Raw genomic sequence first — 18125 nt, 5'->3', positions numbered from 1 at the left:
TTGCTAGCAGATTAGCCAGTTTCCTAAAATGTGTGTGTGTGTGCATATATATATGTTAGCCAGTTTCCTAAAATATATATGTGTGTGTGTATATATATTATAAAACTTCAAATGGCCTACATCTTATGTGCCTTAGCTCCTGACTCATAAATTCAGCAGCCTGGAGCATTGAGAGAAAGGTATTGTTTGTCCATAAATATAGAAGATGGTAAAACTCTGAGATCAGCATGTGTCGTCATCATACAGAGTGGGATGCACTGATTCGAGTGATACACGAGATTTAATTTCAGTCAAAGGCTGGCATTCTGCTTCAGATTTATATTTATAGTGTTTCTTATAAATCATACCCTACAGTTTATACCTCAAAATATAGATGACTTTAGAGTTAGGGGGACAGATAGTTAATATGAGAACAGATATGAGAAGCTAAGTCTCTAAGGGCACTCTCATGGATAAATGGACATCTAGCCTGAATACCAGATGGGACATTTTGCGTAGGGAGAGTCTGGGCAGTGGGTAGAAGGTGGGTGTTAGTGTGACTGTAATCACAGCAGAGACAGAAGCATGAGCATACATCCCCACAACAGGACAGCAGAACATGGCCCAGTGACAAGTGGGCACATTAAGTTCAATGAAATGCTGCAACTACTCCAGGCGTCTAAGAACCTAAGACTTTTAAATCGCATGTTCTCATGTGCACATATGTGCCTCATGTCCTCATGTGCACATATGTGCCTCATGTCCTTATGTGTACATATGTGCCTCATGTCCTCATGTGCACATATGCACAGATTTAGAGTCAACTTTCAATTAGCTTCATTAATGTAACCGAACAGGCAGCTTCCTCGGGGTCTTTCATTTAAATTTTGTTCTAGACAGATTTTCACTCCTGAAACGTAATTGCTCTATTTTGTGCGTGCAGATTAATATCAGAGATAATATACAACCCACAACGTAAGCGAATTCAGGTGATGGAAAGTTGGCTTCAGGTTGGAAATAGCTAAAACACTGAATACATTCATAGCTTGTTTTCCGTTCAGTGGAAGCATCTGCTTGCGCTCTCGGGGCAGTGCTTGACACTGGATCGAGGTAGGATGCGACGGCAATCATTCTCCTAGGAAGATTACAGTGTAGGAAGTGAAATGTGTACGGTTCACCTCATCGCATACCCCGGCGTGTCTCGATTTGCAGCAGAGCCATTTTCCCATGCACCCTTAGGCAGGGGGTGGTATTTCCCATTATTTTTTCCTAATGCACCAACTGATATTTAGGCAGCCTCTCAGATGCTAGGGCCCTTCCCTCCCCATCTACTGATGCTACCTCGTGGGGCACTGACAGCTTTTACAAGGTGTAGAAATGGCTAACATAATCTAATACAATTTAGAGGAGTGTGGAGCAGGAGGAAACAATTTCACAGTTCATTCATGTTGAGAAATATTTCCTAGCATGTAAACCTGCATGCTGCCAAACAGCAAAATGGATGCTGTTTGCAGCCTTAGGTCATTTATTTCAAAATACCATCCGTGGGTTTGCGGGTTTAGAGCCGTCCCTTAGGCACAGCTATTTATCTGTTTATGTAGACTCCTCAGAACAGCAGAGGGTGCTTTGGCTCAGGAATGAATTTTGTGAAATAAGCTGTGATTGTGTTCCGGTTGTGGGTTCATGTGGGTAGAGTTGACAGTCACTCGATTACCTATGGAATAGCGATGCTATTTTATGGCCTATTGTAAATTTAGGGAGAGGAAGGAATAGATTCAAAGGCTTCCTGAGGATCTAAATGTTTATGGAAATAAACAATATCTAAAACAGTTCTAGAGTCCCCAGGCATGGGCAAATGGCATGCCTTTCTAACCTGTTTGCTTTGTTGTTTATCTGCAGATTTTGGTTGGGGATTTTGGTTGGGTTTTGTTGTTGTTGTTGTTGTTGTTTTCTTTAAATGTCATTGTAGATTATGTTAGGGTCTAAATCCTTTGCTGCTCTGCCACATTTTTGTGTGGTATGAACACACTTATAACTGTAATTATCTGATAAAGCTCTGAAGACTCTGACAAAAGATTAATAACCTGTGAGTTCAGTGCCTGCTGGCTCAGCCCTCCGGGTGGAAGCAAGCTGTCCCATCACCACAGTGTGCACAGGCCGCTCAGCCCCCCTCATTTCTCTCTCCGCTGGTCAGGATTGTGCCGAATACCCTCTCCCCTCCTAGTACTCAAGCCTCTTTTCCTCTGGCCCAAAAAAAGAGACAATATGCAAATAAACCCATGGAGCTTGTACTCCGGTTCCTCTTCACCTTGTTACATCTGGATCGTCTTAAAACAGGACAGAGACTCTCCTTCCTAAACCAGCATCTCATCCTCTCCTGGTCTTGGTGTCCGTCCCGCTGCCTGGGTTGGCTTTAGGCCTTGATCTGCAAGTGCAGAGGCACAGACAGCTCTCATCAGCCCTTTCTCTTGCTATCTCTCTCTGGGAAAAGATAGGAGTGCGTCTTGATTTCGGTATCCCATCACCACGGATTCATGGTTGTCTGAGGCTCTGGTTCTCCACATTTAGAGCTCCACTGCTCACGTGTCCAAGTCCTGTGTGTAACCTTTGTGCCTCCGGGGAGGAGTTGAAGCTTGGGAGGCGGGGCTGTAGTTGGAGGGAGCACACCGTTGGAGGTGTGCCCTTGAAGGCAGGCAGTGTTGAGAGTCAAGCTGTTCCCTCCATCCTCCTCCTCCTCCTCTTCTTCCTCATCCTTACTTTCTCTTTTCTCCCTCTCTCTCTTTTGTGTGTGTGTGTGTGTGTACATGCACCTCCTGTTTGTCACAGAGTAAGCACACTGCTACATGTCCCCCACTGTGAGATACTGGTCCAGATCCGCAGAGCTAATAAACAGTAACTGAGACCTGTCTGTGGGCCAAACGAACCCTCCTGCTCTTAGCCTAGGTGTCTGTTCCAGTGACAGAAGCTGGCTGACATGCTGTCTGTGTCTTACCTGTGCTGCCCTCTTCCCTGTATTGTTGTCTATATGGGGATAAGCGCACCATCGGACATTGAATTAAAGAAGCGAGGGAAAAAGGAGGACAGACAACTGGTACCTGGGACACGATGGGAAAGGAAACTGTGTGTCCTGAATGTTAGTGTGTTCTCTCGTGTGCTTACTGGAAAAGGCCTGTTTGTCTCAACTAATCTGCTGTCCTGTCTTCTTCATCTGCTTCCTATCTGCTTTTTGAAGTCAGGGCCACTTGCTAACCATATACCTGGGTTGCCTATGCTGAAGAAGGTGCACACAGCCCCCGCTGGCTTAGATAATCAAACAGAGCATCGTTTTAAAGAGTTGTGTCTGTGTATATAGATCTAAGTGCACATATATTGTAAGTAAGAGAAAGGGGTAAAAATCTGAGCCTGTGGGATGGCACAGTTAATTCAAACATCTTCCTTCTTCCTCCCCCTACCATCTTCATGAAGAGATTCTGGAGACCACTGTTCCACTGTGAGAGCAGAGTTTTAATACAGCTGATCCCTTTTCTCTCCACTCTCCAGCCAGAGCTACATTTCAGAATGGCTTTTCGTGCCTCTGGGCTGCCTCAGAGAAAGCCCCAAAGAGAAGATTCCCAGAAACAAACCAAATCCCTTGAGAATGCCCCTGCTTTTCACCTCCAGCCACTCATAACCCAGGACAGTAACCTGCCCAACTCCGAGAGCCCCCTCTTTCTTGGACTGTCGGAGGCTCAGCAATTCATCTGCAGGACCACGTGGATGAAGAGGGGGCAGCTTGTGGTCGCCTGCCCGTCACATCTTCCTGCACTGCCTTTGACTCTTGCTTTCCTGTCCATCACACTCTCAGTCCTGCTGTCTTGATTCTTCTCCCTCAGCAGGTTTTTTTCAGGTCCCTAACTAGCCCTAACTAGCCCTAACTAGCCATTGTGGCAGATGACTGCAACCTGGGTACCCCTGCCCACCTAACCAAGATGACTTTGCCTTTGCGTCCTTCTCGGTTTATTCCAGGACCTGGCTCTGAGCTGTGTAACCCTGTCCTTCACCACCCTTGTCTGACTAGCTCTCTCTTAGGTTTCCGGCACTCACCACTTTACTCAGCCCAAGGCTTCTGGTTTCTCCATGCTGTAGATTAAACTGCAAAACATGACCAGTATTTTAGTTACTACCTTGTTTCCCAAAGTTGCGAACTGATGAAATACTTCACAACACTAGAGTATATCTTCTCCCGGACCTACCGCAAACCTCTGTGTCTGAAACGACGCATCCCTGAAGAATCAGCCGTCTCTAACTGGCAGAGTATGGCCCCTCAGACGTCCCTGTTCACTGCCATGCATCTGGATAGGGGACTCACCAGCATGTGGCCCACAGTCCAGGGGAAAGATGGTAATTACCAAAGCAATTATTTACCATTCTAACAAGTGTATAGTTTCAATTTTTAATTAAAAAAGTCTCTTTTAGCCAGGCGGTGGTGGCACATGCCTTTAATCCCAGCACTTGAGAGGCAGAGGCAGGCGGATTTCTGAGTTCGAGACCAGCCTGGTCTACAGAGTGAGTTCCAGAACAGCCAGGGCTACACAGAGAAACCCTGTCTCAAAAAAACAAACAAACAAAAAGAGCGAAGATTCTCTTTTTTAGACTAATAAAATCCTTTAGCAAGAATAAGTAGTAATTCTAGTTTATAGCCTCTTTGTTCTGCTCCAGATGAGGGGGCGGGGCAGGAGAGACTGCATGTCAAGATCTCAGAGAATGACATATACCTTAAGAAATGGAAGACTAAAATTACTGCCAAGTGTCCACAGCCAGTCAAGTCTCTAAACCCACTGTCTCATCGTGAAACCCCAACAAGTGTCCACAGCCAGTCGTCTCTAAACCCACTGTCTCATCATGAAACCCCAACAGCCTGGGCAATTTAACGTGTACTTAGCTTCAGTGGTGCTTGGTGTTTCTGAAGCCCTTACCCCATGACCTGAATTTACCCTCCATGAGCCTGAGGGGCAGTTCTAGTCTGTAGGTCCTGCAAGCACTGTGCAGGCCAGCGGGGGTGGGGCTGCGGGGAGAGGAGAGCGCCAAACCTGGCACGGGGAAATGACAGCCTTACAAAACTGGTGCTCATGCGCAGACTCCACTTCCGTTAGACGTTTCCTCCCTGCATTTATTTTCATTTCTCTTAATGAAAACCATTATGTTTTTTAAATTGATTGAAGTTAAAACATGATTTCTCATTTTAGTAATACATTATGTTTACTGGCACTTATAGCTTTCTATTATGATGTTCATTACACATAAAATCCCACTCAGTATAATAAACCCCATGTGAATCAAATGTTTGGCCTGTTTCAAATGACTCCAAGGTGAGAAGGCAAACAGCTCTTAGCTGATTTGATTGAGCTAACGCAAACCTTATTGTTGTATTGACTCTTTCTTGCCCATTGATTTTTAAAGGGCTTTACATCCCTTGCTGTGCATTAAGGTGAATCAGATGCAATTTGGAGCTCAGGACAAGAAAACACTATTGGGTGTTGGGTATGTGTAGTCATAGGGGAAAGAAACATTCTTAAACAGACTTATCAGGAAATAGTTCTCATATTTTTGCTATGAATAACTTCTTTGCTATTGATTTTTGAGTTAATAATCGGGACTGCTGGATTGTCCAAAGGATACATGGCTTAACAAGTGAGGCGAATGGTAAATTGTAGGTGGCTTTATCATTAGCTACTGAAAACAATTAAAAGCTAGAATCGCACATGGCCTTTTGTTTTCAGGTTCTGTGTTTGGCAGATACACGTTATGCTAATAATACTTCCTCTTGTGCATTGGATTCATCGCTCAACTATAGACGATTCGTTTCTTCTCACAACTGCTGAAACTATTCGATGGCCACTAGAATCAAAAGAAATTTCTGCTATGGTCTGGTCAGTGTTTTGACTTGGCAAAGAGGACACTTAGGTTCTTCTTCACAATTCACCCTCCCACAGACTCCTTAACAACCCTCTGACTGAAAACAAAAACTGCCTTCATTCCACAAATACAATCAAAGTGTAGTCGGAGCCCAGTAAGGACTCTGATTGCTGCCTCCTGGACTAATGGAGCACGTGGGAGAGAAAGGAGGACAGCTGCCCACCGGACAGCCTCTGCCCTAGCCAGAAAGTGCTGTGGGCGAGGCCCACAGTAAATGAAGACCTTCTCTATCAGGGAAGGAATGTATCTGTCACTCGGAGGGATCGTGAGGCAAGGAGCAGATTAGCTGATTACTCACAGTCAGAAGGCAGCTTGGTGAAAACTGTGCAGGAAACGATAAGTGTGGGTCTGTGCTGATTTAATGATATTCTCAAACTACAATAACACTGCAGCTGTAATATAATAACACACTTGGCTCGCATTTTTAAATCATCAACATATTTCTAGTTTGACCTTAAAAACGCCTTGGGCTATTCTCTATTAAAATTAGTAGCTTCTGAATTAGGAAACAGCACCCTCTAAGATGTCACAGTGGTGCCCGCACAGCAAGCGTACCTGGTCTTTCTCAAGCTGCCATGCGCACGGCTTCCCTTCAGCACCTCTCCTCAGTGCCTGCTTCTCCTTCCAAGACGAATTTTAATTGTGTCTTAAGTATGCCAAAGCCTTCTATGAGTCTTGAGTCCCACCGCCTGTCTTCTACTAGCCGTGTTTAGTGACATGCTCGCCCGTCCACATTGGCTTGCATTGTCATTTTTTAGCGTTTTGTGGAGATTGAAGAGTCTCTGTGAATAAGCCTCCTGTTGTCCCGTGGGATGAAATGGGGTCAGTCTGAGTGCTCGCTATGTCATAGCAATGAAATCAACCACTTTTATTCTGTATCATTGCAGATATTCATCAGAAAAACAATTAAGGGAATTTATATTTTATATAAACAAATGTGAGATGTGAACAGCGCACGCGTACCTAACTTGACAAGGACGGACTTGCCTCACCAAAAACGTCTTTGACGCTTCTGAACAGTGTTCCAACTTGTTAGCATTCGTGCCCAATGCGAGGGCAGCATGGCTTGTTCCGTGCTGTCTTCTCTTGGTCTGCCAGTGGTGGCGGGCATTGCCAAGCGATCGCATGCGATGACACTTGTAAGGGGCTAATGTTTGCTGTCTAGTTCCCCCTATCTTCACCCCAACCCAAAAAAAGAAACAGTCTAGATTGGATGCCATTGAAGAGAAATCTTAAAAATTGTGATAGGAATGTTGAAGTGTAGTCTTCTGGCCAGGGAGTGGTGGGGAAGGACTCCAATTCCTTTGAGGGGCTGGCCACTGGGAGTGTATAAACAACGAAAGATGAGCTTAGCGTCTTCTTCTTCTTCTTCTTCTTCTTCTTCTTCTTCTTCTTCTTCTTCTTCTTCTTCTTCTCCTCCTCCTCCTCCTCCTCCTCCTCCTCCTCCTCCTCCTCCTCCTCCTCCTCCTTCTCCTCCTTCTTCTTTTGCGGGGGAGAGGTCACAAAGGTGGGGGGATGGACCTGGAAGGACTAGGAAGTTTGATCAGTGCATTATGTAAAATTCCCAAATAATTAATAAAAATATTAAGAGGAAAATAAAACTTGTACCTAACCCCACCACTTGAATCCTAGATGATGACAGTTCAAATTATGGTGTGTGTGTGTGTGTGTGTGTGTGTGTGTGTGTGTTTATGTATATATGTGTGTATGTGTGTGTATGTTTCTGTAGATGTGTATGTATGTGTGTGTATATCTATGTGTGTATGTGTGTGTTTATCTGTGTATGTATGTGTGTATATGTGTATGTGTATATGCATGTATGTGTGTATGCACATATGTGTATATGTGTGTGTTTATCTGTGTGTGTATGTGTGTATATGTGTGTGTATGTGTGTATGTGTATATGTCTGTGTGTTTGCGCGCGCGCATGTGTGTGTGTGTGTGTGTGTGTGTGTGTGTGTGTGTGTGTGTACGACTTACCAGGATTCAGCATGGTTGTGGACTTTTCATATTCTGAAATTAGCACTCCCAAGTTGGAATAAGTAAAGGAGCCACTGGAAGAGCAAGCCAAGGAAGAGATTCTGAGGAGGAGGCAGTTGCTGTGTCCTGGTGCCCTTGCCTAGTCCCTGTCATCAGGAGTTAATGATGCTGTCTGCCCAATATCTCCAGCCCTTCAGGTTTCCAGTCGAGTATTTGATTGGCACTTACACATTCTCCTTTGGCATGCTGCCAACCACCCCACTCATTATAGCCAATAAAAATTTAGTAACAAAATGGCTTTAGTTATTGTTTGGCATTGGCACATAGAACAAGTGGATTTTGGAGGTGGCATACGCTCTGGCTATAGCAGTGTCTGGTCTGGCAGTAAATGTGGGTTTGTGTTCTGGGGATCTTATTCATCCTTTCCAAGCATCATGTCAGTTATCTAAAAGTAGTCACTTTCTCTTCAGTTATCCAAAAGTACTTACTTTTTTCTCAGGTTTGCTACAAGGGTTCCGTGAGGTGATACCTCTCATGAAAATTTTCATTAGCGGTATTAATTTCATTAATAATATGAAAAGCTTCATGATTTTAAACAGTGATAATAGGGTGTCACTAGTAAACTGGGGATAGAGAGAAAAATCAGAATTTGAGGCATCCAACCGTGGAGCTGCCGCCTTCCTCTCGTGCTTTCTTAGTAGTGCATCTGAGTCGTTTTGTTCACTCTCCAGTCTCTTACATGGTCTACCCCGGTCATCCCGGCCCTGACAAAGTCCTGCCCAGCTCCCTGGCTCACTGCTGGCCTTACATAGTCGCTGTCCTCTCAGCTGAACAATTTAGATGTAATCCAAACCAATTGGCTGCAGCTAACCGTCACCAGGGCACCACGCCTCCTAGGGTGGCATGGATCCTGTTCACATTTGTGTTTTTCCTGTCTCACTGATGACTTATATTTAGTGTCTAGTCACCTAGGCCACTCGCTGTCTTTCCCTTGGACTGTTGCTATAGAGTAATAGGGAGTCTCCATGCATCGCTGGTGCCTTTAACCACAGCCTGCTCCCCATAGAGCAGTTAGAGTGACCTTTGTAAACACACACCGGAGCCTACTCCTCCTTATTAAAACCTTTCACTCACAGGATACAGACTGAAAGACTGAGTGGCCAGGCCCTGTCTGCTGAGGCACCTTATTTCATAGAGTTTTCCTTATAGGGGTTGTGTAGAAACCACGCTGTCCCCTCCCCTTGGCCTGTGTGCGCCTTTTCCCCACAGTGCCTTCCATCTTCACTGGGTCCACCTTGCCTGGTTCACACCCTTTCGGCCACTGTGCTACATGTCAAGCATCCTGCAACTTGAACTTCTTAAGAGCTCCGCACTGTTCTGTGGTTCGCTGATTGATTGCTGTCCCGCCCTCCACACTATATGCTTTGCAAGAATAGCACCGAGGACTAGATTCATAACCTCAGGGTAGGAAGAGATTGGGAACTTAATAAGGGACACTACTTCAGGTAAAAGACACCCACAGAATAGAATATTTGCAGTACGGGGGTTATAGCCCACAATAGATTAAAAAAAAACATAAATCAGTAGGGAAGAAAATAGAGACAACCCAAAAGAAAGATAAAATGGCCAAGACTGGCAAGGGCTATATAAAGACCTTGCTTGGGACATTGTGAGCACACTGCTGGGTAGGTGTGAATATGGCATGTAATGCCATGGTGGATCTAGATACCCTGCCAAGAAGGTATGAGCACCCGCAGGAAGGGACTGAATGCCCTGCCCTGCCCAGGGGTGTGAGGGTACTGCTGCAGGGCGATGAACTCGCTGACGATGGATGGACTGACGACACACTGCCAGGGGACAGAAGTTGATATAACTGCTTTGGAAAACTGTTTGATATGAGCTAAATGTATTATAGCTTTTTATCCAGCAATAACACTCCTTCCTACATAGCCAATAAAAGGCACACAGAGATGTGCAGCCAAAGTCACATCTAAAGTGACTTTGAGTGTCCACTCCGCCCCCTAGAACTGCTAGGAAGATTATTTTTAAGTGAAAGCAGTTAAGCTACAGAACAAGACCGTGGCATTTTCCTTATCTAAAGCAGCGCCTGAAATATCACTGCCAGTAGTTACCAGCGCCCAAGGGAATTTCTTGCTAATTTAGCCATATAGACACAGGTACCGAATTAACGTCAAAGTGCGTCCTAGCTTTCCCATGGAAGCCCTGGCACTCATCCTGTTAGGTTGCTCTGCAAGCCTTTATCCATGGTTGTAATGTGTCTGTAATGAGTGTCGCTCATTGCTGAAGATCTCCACCTGCACTGTCAACAGCTCTGTCTTCTCATTGTACACTGTCAGTTGATCTGCAGGCCCCAAGTCATGTAACGGCCTCAAGCTAGAGAGAACCGGCTTTGTAAGCTAGAAGAGATAAATAAACTGTGCTGTATTCACAAGACAGAATACTAATTACACCCAAAAGCATGGATGAATTTGTTAAATACGATATTTAGAAGAGACCCTGGATAGCTAAGGAGTACTACGGGATGTTTCTATTTGTACGTGCATCAAATTTGCGTTTTGAGCTGTATCATCGCCATCTGGTGGCCGCGAGGAAAAGAGCATGATGTCCAAAAGGAACAAGAGGGACTGACTTGCCTGGCTTGCATTGCAGTCAGCCCCGGAGTTGTGCATTTATTACTTGTGCATCTTTCCATGCAAAGCTCACAGGGCCGTTCTGGGTGGGATGCAGTCTGAATGCTCCCTCCGATCCTGCAGTGTCTGTCTCTCTGTTTCACGTTCTGCAGAGTGAGAACCGTGTGAAGGCTGAATAGCTGCTGTGGTAACACTGAATAATTGCAGTGCCTCCGCTAGCCTGGCCACTAGAAAGAGTTATTGCCCTCACTCGCTCAGAAGCCTAATGGACTTGCAGGAATGGCCCAGCCTGTGCCACAGGATCATTTCATCTCAAGTGGTTTTTGAAAATAGCGTTTCCCCCCCAACCCTCCCCCCCCCCGTATCTGTTTAAAAGTCCATTTGTCGCGCACAGCAGCATCCTATCACGATATTTCTCATTAACTGAAATGTTACAATTAACGCGCCCTGCGACTGCGGGAAAAATTAATCTCGTCAGCGGAATATCCTGTCAGCTTTCTCAGCTCTTTATTTTCTTGTGCAGCCAGTCAACACGGTGGCGAGGAGGGGAATTATCATCCACCTGATAGAGCCTTTTTTCAAAATACCTTTATTGTATTTGAGTACTGAAAATAGAGGTATAGCCAAACATTCCGAAGGGAAATGGAAACCACTATGCAAATGCCATTTGTGATAACCCAACACACTAGTGGGGGAAATGATACCAGTGCTTATCCTTTACAGAGGCCCACAGAATTACAGCACTGAGTTAAACCCCGCCTACTCTCTAAGCACTGCTAAATCTCCCAGGAAGGCGTAAGTGAATTTGTATTTGTATTCTAATTTTAGGACAATTAATTTTCTTGGGTTAGAAAAGGCTGCACTGAAACTAATAGAAGAGAAAGTGAGGAAGAGCCTTGAGCACATGGGCACAGGGGAAATTTTCCTGAACAGAACACCAATAGCTTATATTCTAAGATCAAGAATTGACAAATGGGATCTCATAAAATTACAAAGTTTCTGTAAAGCAAAGTACAGTGTCAATAGGACAAAACGGCAACCAACAGATTGCTGTTGAAGATCTTTACCAACCCTACATCCGATAGAGGGCTAATATCCAATGTATACAAAGAACTCAAGAAGTTAGACTCCAGAGAACCAAATAATGCTATTAAAAAATGGTGTACAGAGTTAAACAGGGAATTCTCAACTGAGGAAACTTGAATAGCTATAAAGCACCTAAAGAAATGTTCAACATCCTTAGTCATCAGGGAAACGCAAGTCAAAACAACCTTGAGATTCCACCTTGCACCAGTCAGAATGGCTAAGATAAAAAAACTCAGGGGACAGCAGATGCTGGCAAGGATGTGGAGAAAGAGGGACACTTCACTGCTGGTGGGATTGCAAGATGGTACAACCACTCTGGAAATCAGTTTGGTGGTTCCTCAGGAAATTGGGCATAATACTACTCAAGGACCCTGCTATACCACTCCTGGGCATATACCCAGAGGATTCTCCAGCATGTAATAAGGACACATGCTCCACTGTGTTCATAGCAGCCTTATTTATAATAGTCAGAAGCTGGAAAGAACCCAGATGCCCCTCAACAGAGGAATGGATACAGAAGATGTGGTACATTAGAAGTGGAGTACTACTCAGCAATTAAAAACAATGAATTCATGAAATTCTTAGGCAAATGGATGGAACTAGAAAATATCATCCTGAGTGAGGTAACCCAATCACAAAAGAACACTCATGGTATGCACTCACTGATAAATGGATAGTAGCCCAGAAGCTTGGAATACCCAAGATACAATTCACAGATCACATGAAGCTCAAGAAGAAGGAAGACCAAAGTATGAATATGCTAATCCTTCTTAGAAGAGGGAACAAAATACCCACAGATGGAAACACAGAGTGTGCATCAGAGAAAGACCATCCAGAGACTGCCCCACCTAGGGATCCATCCCATATAAAGTTACAAAGCCCAGACTTGTGAATGACAACAAGTGCTTGCTGACAGGAACTTGATACAGCTGTCACCTGGGAAGCTCTGTCAGTGCATGACAAATACAGAGGGGGACACTCTCAGCCAACCATTGAACTGATCACAGGTTCACCAATGGAGGAGCTAGAGAAAGGAACCAAGAAGCTGAAAGGGCTTTGCAGCCCCGTAGGAGGAACAACAATATGAACCACGCAGTACCCCCGGAGCTCCCAGTGTAGGGGAATGCCAGGACAGGGAAGCAGGAGAGGGTGGGTTGGTGAGCATGGGGTGGGAGATGGATTAGGGGATTTTTCGGGGCGGGGACCAGAAAAGAGGAAAACATTTGAAATGTAAATAAAGAATATATCTAATAAAAAAAAGAAAAGAAAAACAAATAAAAAGGTACAAAACAGTAAAAAAAAAAGAAGAAGAAATAAAATATGAAAAAGAAAAAATAAGAAAAGGCTGCAGTTTTCTGCTCTTAAGGCTGAGTTAGAATGCACTCAGCACGCTCTTGCCTGGAAAGCTTGTAAAGATGCTACATGCTGCTCCACTGGGGAGCTCTTTCTGGAATTCCAAGTTAACCACCACTCATCCTTGCATAGTGTGGTAGATTTTACTGCGTGACACTGCGTGGCAGGAGTTGATTTGGTGTGTGTGTGTGTCCTCACTGGGCGGTAGTGTTCATGTCTCATCCATACCTCTTTATTTTTTTAACATGGGAATATCCAGGCCTATGGGGCTCGTAGCGTGAGACGGGACGAGAGTTTTCACTTTGCCCTTACTTGACTTTGAATATTTGGGGAAAATTCTCAGTTTGCAGATTTGGCTAATGGCACTACAATGTCACTCTTCTCTGTTTAACATTCAGCTTTGTTAATCAAGAAAACCATAGATTGGCTCTTTGCATGTTGATTAAATTGATTACAGCTGTGGGCCTTGATAGCACTTTTTTTTCTAAGTGTCTCTAATTAATCAGACAATGCTTGATTGGGCTTTTCTGTTTTGAGGAGATAAACTGACTTCCTCCAGAATTTTCACCCCAAATCGTTCTGTGTTGCAAGGTAAAGACGTGAGTCACTGCCAAGATGACTTTCATCCTTTAGCAACTAAAAAATGGAAAGAGGAAATAGAATAAGCAAAAGAGTAGAAGGGGAGATGGGCAGGGTGGGGGGAGAGGAGCCTTTTGAAAGACAAATTAAAATCTAATATTACTCAGTTGAACCCAAATTTGGAAAGAAAGTCTGTGTCCTCTGGAAGCTGTTAGGGTGGCCTCTCCTCTACAAGGAAAGTGTCTGTGTCCCCTGGAAGCTGTTAGGGTGGCCTGTCCTCTACAAGGAAAGTGTCTGTGTCCCCTGGAAGCTGTTAGGGTGGCCTGCCCTCTACAAGGAAAGTGTCTGTGTCCCCTGGAAGCTGTTAGGGTGGCCTGCCCTCTACAGGAAAGTGTCTGTGTCCCATGGAATCTGTTAGGGTGGCCTGTCCTCTACAGGAAAGTGTCTGTGTCCCATGGAATCTGTTAGGGTGGCCTGTCCTCTACAGGAAAGTGTCTGTGTCCCATGGAATCTGTTAGGGTGGCCTGTCCTCTACAGGAAAGTGTCTGTGTCCCATGGAATCTGTTAGGGTGGCCGCCCTCTACAGGAAAGTGTCTGTGTCCCCTGGAAGCTGTTAGTGTGGCCTGCCCTCTACAAGGAAAGTGTCTGTGTCCCCTGGAAGCTGTTAGGGTGGCCTCTCCTCTACAAGGAAGTGTCTGTGTCCCCTGGAAGCTGTTAGGGTGGCCTGTCCTCTACAAGGAAGTGTCTGTGTCCCCTGGAAGCTGTTAGGGTGGCTGCCCTCTACAGGAAAGTGTCTGTGTCCCCTGGAAGCTGTTAGTGTGGCCTGTCCTCTACAGGAAAGTGTCTGTGTCCCCTGGAAGCTGTTAAGGTGGCCTGCCCTCTACAAGGAAGTGTCTGTGTCCCCTGGAAGCTGTTAGGGTGGCTGCCCTCTACAAGAAAGTGTCTGTGTCCCCTGGAAGCTGTTAGGGTGGCTGCCCTCTACAGAAAAGTGTCTGTGTCCCCTGGAAGCTGTTAGGGTGGCTGCCCTCTACAGAAAAGTGTCTGTGTCCCCTGGAAGCTGTTAGGGTGGCTGCCCTCTACAGGAAAGTGTCTGTGTCCCCTGGAAGCTGTTAAAGTGGCCTGCCCTCTACAAGGAAGTGTCTGTGTCCCCTGGAAGCTGTTAGTGTGGCCTGCCCTCTATGGGAAACTATGTCCCCTGGAAGCTGTTAGGGTGGCTGCCCTCTACAGGAAAGTGTCTCTTTTACTCTCCTGCTCTAACCATTCTTTGTCAACCTGTGCTCTTTGAAGTGTCAGGTGCAGCCCTGTGTGTCTTTTTCCTCGGATTCCAGTTTCAAGAAGGAGGTTTTACATGGCCACCCACTCTTTAGTCATATCTCCAATTGAAGCGCCTGTCATTCGTGAAAATACAAACCTGACCAGGAACATTGCCAACACTGAAGTAGACCTGAGGTGCTCTGCGCTCATCTTTGGAGTCCATCCATCAAGTGAGGCAGGCCATCAGGGCCATGGCTTACATAGTGGGAGGTATCAGTGAGAAAGGCAGCCTGTTTTCCTGTCCCTTCCCATCAGTAGATGGGTCTATAAAGCATAACACCAATAAGCACTTGCTCACCTTAATCTCTGCCGTTGGATGTTTTTAGATACTTCAGAAGACTTGCAGATCTCATCACGGTGGAAGATCCTAACAAGAGAGGTTCTGATATTAAGATAGGAAGTACCCAGGGCTGCACACAGAGCTGAGTGATTGTGCACTTGTCCAGCAAGAGGAGAGCCTAATTCTAGCCCCAGCACCAGACAACAACAACAATACCTGCAGTACAAAACCAAAGTGCAGCTAAAATTTGAAAGGTAGAGAATAAAAAAAGATGTCTAGCCCCTCGTTTTTACTGTCAGGTGTAATGGCAAGTAACAGTGTCTTGGGTACCTAACATCTAGAAACTTCTTATACTAGGAAACAGCTTATACATGCTTTTTTTGTGGCTGCGGACAGTCCTAGCCTCTGCACTACTTCCTCTATGACCTTTCTGTAAGGAGGTCTTGAAGATCTTTCTGAATCTGTACACAGATATTGCCTTATTTTTCACAAGACTCTAGAAACCCTCTCCTCGTTTGGCTGGATTCGGACATCTAGGTGCTTTCCACATGTTTGTTATTGCCAAGGGAACAAGAACCAATGTGTTCATGCACTTTTCTTTCTGAAGGCCACAGTGAATTTCTAGCAGGAGGATTACTCAGGCAAAGGTCATTTGATAAGTGAGAAGTGTTGCCTAATTGCTCACCCATTCACTGATTTACTCCTACCAGAGGTCTAAATATGTTCCCATCTTGTTTATTTGTTGTTTGTGACAGGGTTTCTTATTAAAAAGACAGGGGGGAGAGAGAGAGAGTGAGAGAGAGAGAGAGAGAGAGAGAGAGAGAGAGAGAGAGAGAGAGAGCAGTCTTTGAAGTCATTGTATGAGTGAAGGTTATCCTGAATCCCTTCCTTCCCCTGCCCTCACCTCTCCCGGTACTAGCATTATTATGGGCACAGGCCAATACTCTCAGCCCATCACCCTCTCCTAGTCTTTTAAGACCTTAGCACCTTTGCCTAGCTGTCAGTGAAATATCATTATTTTAACTTGCATTTCTCTATGTACATCTCAAACATTTTTCCATGCATTGAAGAACATGACATGTCTTTTTCTCTGACTAAATATTCATAAGTTTCTGGGGTTGCATCTTAATGTGCTCAGCATCCCTAGGGATCTAACACAGCATTGGTCACATGAACATTCAATAGCTATTTAAATGCAATTTAACAAATGAAAGACACAAAAATAATCTAAAAAAGAATATAAAATTCTTAAGGCTAATTGTCATTGCCAGAGATGAGCCATTTGCATGTGGTATCTTCTCAGGAGATTTTTATCCAATGTTCAGAGCAGAAAAGACTCTGATACTCGCTCTGGTTCTCAAGCTGGGCCTTGTGAATCATACTAACCAGAGATGGATTAATAGGAAAAAAGCATACCACATTCCCTTTGATGCTAATATTTTAAGTTTTGCATGTGCATAGAGGCTTTCATAGAGGGAAATGGAGAACCAAAGAAAACTAGACCCTAAGGCTTACATATCCCTTAAACAGAGATGGATTACCTATAGAAACACAACAGGAAAAGAAATGCAAAGGGGGCTTAGTATGGAAGCAGTAAATTGTGGGAAGAGGGTAAGGAAGGGTATGAGAGAAACTACTGGAAGATGAGAGTTCTTTTCATGAGGCTTGTCCAGATTGATCTTACTATCAGATCCCCATCTTTGATGAAAAGAATATTCTCTTCTCCCGATATATATATATATATATATATATAATCTTTGCATCTACCAACAGGCAACAGGCTTGTCATATTCTGACCCTACTGAACTGCAACTATTTTGGCTCTGTAAGAAATTACTATTGTCAAGGGGGAAGTTCTGTGCCTTTTCCATCTATTTCCTTACACCTACATATTTAAATAATACCATATTTATTCCCAGTTGCACAGCACTAGAGTCATAGCTGATCTTCATGGCCCCTTTCCAATTTCATACCAATCCATTCTCTGCACACCTACACTGAGATCTTGCTAAAATGCACGTCTACAGTTTTTGCAGATTAACATCTTTTGCTTGATTACTTAGGGCCCTCATAACTTAGTTTGACACTCACATATTCTTTTTTTCCAGCAACTGAGAATAATATGTGTGTATACATATATATGTATATATTTATGAAATACATAAATACATGCATGTGTGTGTTGCATGCATGCACACACATACACAGGGGTTAATAGTTTCACATGGACACAAGTGTTCCAGGTTCCCTTGTACTGAATTCTTACTGCACTGCATCCTATTGTGCTGTGTGCTGTTTCTTCTAGACTATTCTCCCATGTTTTTCTATCTCATTGCCTCACTCTCATCCTTAGGGAACAGCTGTCTATGGCTGTTGCTATAAAACCTTCCCTAATCTGCTCACCCAGATGTTCCCTGGCTTAGGCTCTCTTCTCAAACTGCTCCCATGAGTGAATTCCTCCAGAGCAGGAGCCATGTCTCATTTCTAATGCTTAGGAGTCATAAACATCAAAGTGTACATTATAAAATAGCTTTTCCAAAAGCAGTATAGAAAGTAAGAGGTCAACCCTTTCCCTTGTGTTTCAAGTTGATAGTTCATGTGTCTTAGTTATATTTGATGATGCCTAATGCCGTGATAAGTGATTCTAGGGTTTAATTATATTCCATTTCATATATGTCCTTTACCCTACAGATAATACTGTCAAGCTAGAATGGTATTCAGTTCTGCAGAAAACATATAAGTTATGTTGGAATGAGCATAAAGACATTAGTACTTTTACGATTTCTTAGAGCATAAAAAGGTTGGAGGAACCTTGTCCTCTCTGTTTCATGGGTTTATAGCAGGCATGGAGAGGGGAAGCTCTTTTACAGAGACTAGAAAAAGAGAGAACGACTTTCTATTATAGGAACACTGTTGTATGTCTCCAGACAGAACCCCATTCAAAAGTT

The 18125-nt window shown here is 44.3% G+C and overlaps 1 protein-coding gene across 2 annotated transcripts in view; it reads left to right on the top strand.

The window, feature by feature from the left end:
* Cfap20dc (CFAP20 domain containing) overlaps window positions 1-18125 on the top strand; it is a 263394-nt gene that overhangs the window by 220240 nt on the left and 25029 nt on the right. The window lies entirely within an intron of this gene.

This window comes from Apodemus sylvaticus, chromosome 8 (genome assembly GCF_947179515.1).
Source record: "Apodemus sylvaticus chromosome 8, mApoSyl1.1, whole genome shotgun sequence".
NCBI classification, from domain to species: Eukaryota; Metazoa; Chordata; class Mammalia; order Rodentia; family Muridae; genus Apodemus; species Apodemus sylvaticus.
This window is presented reverse-complemented; position numbering and strand designations above follow the sequence as displayed.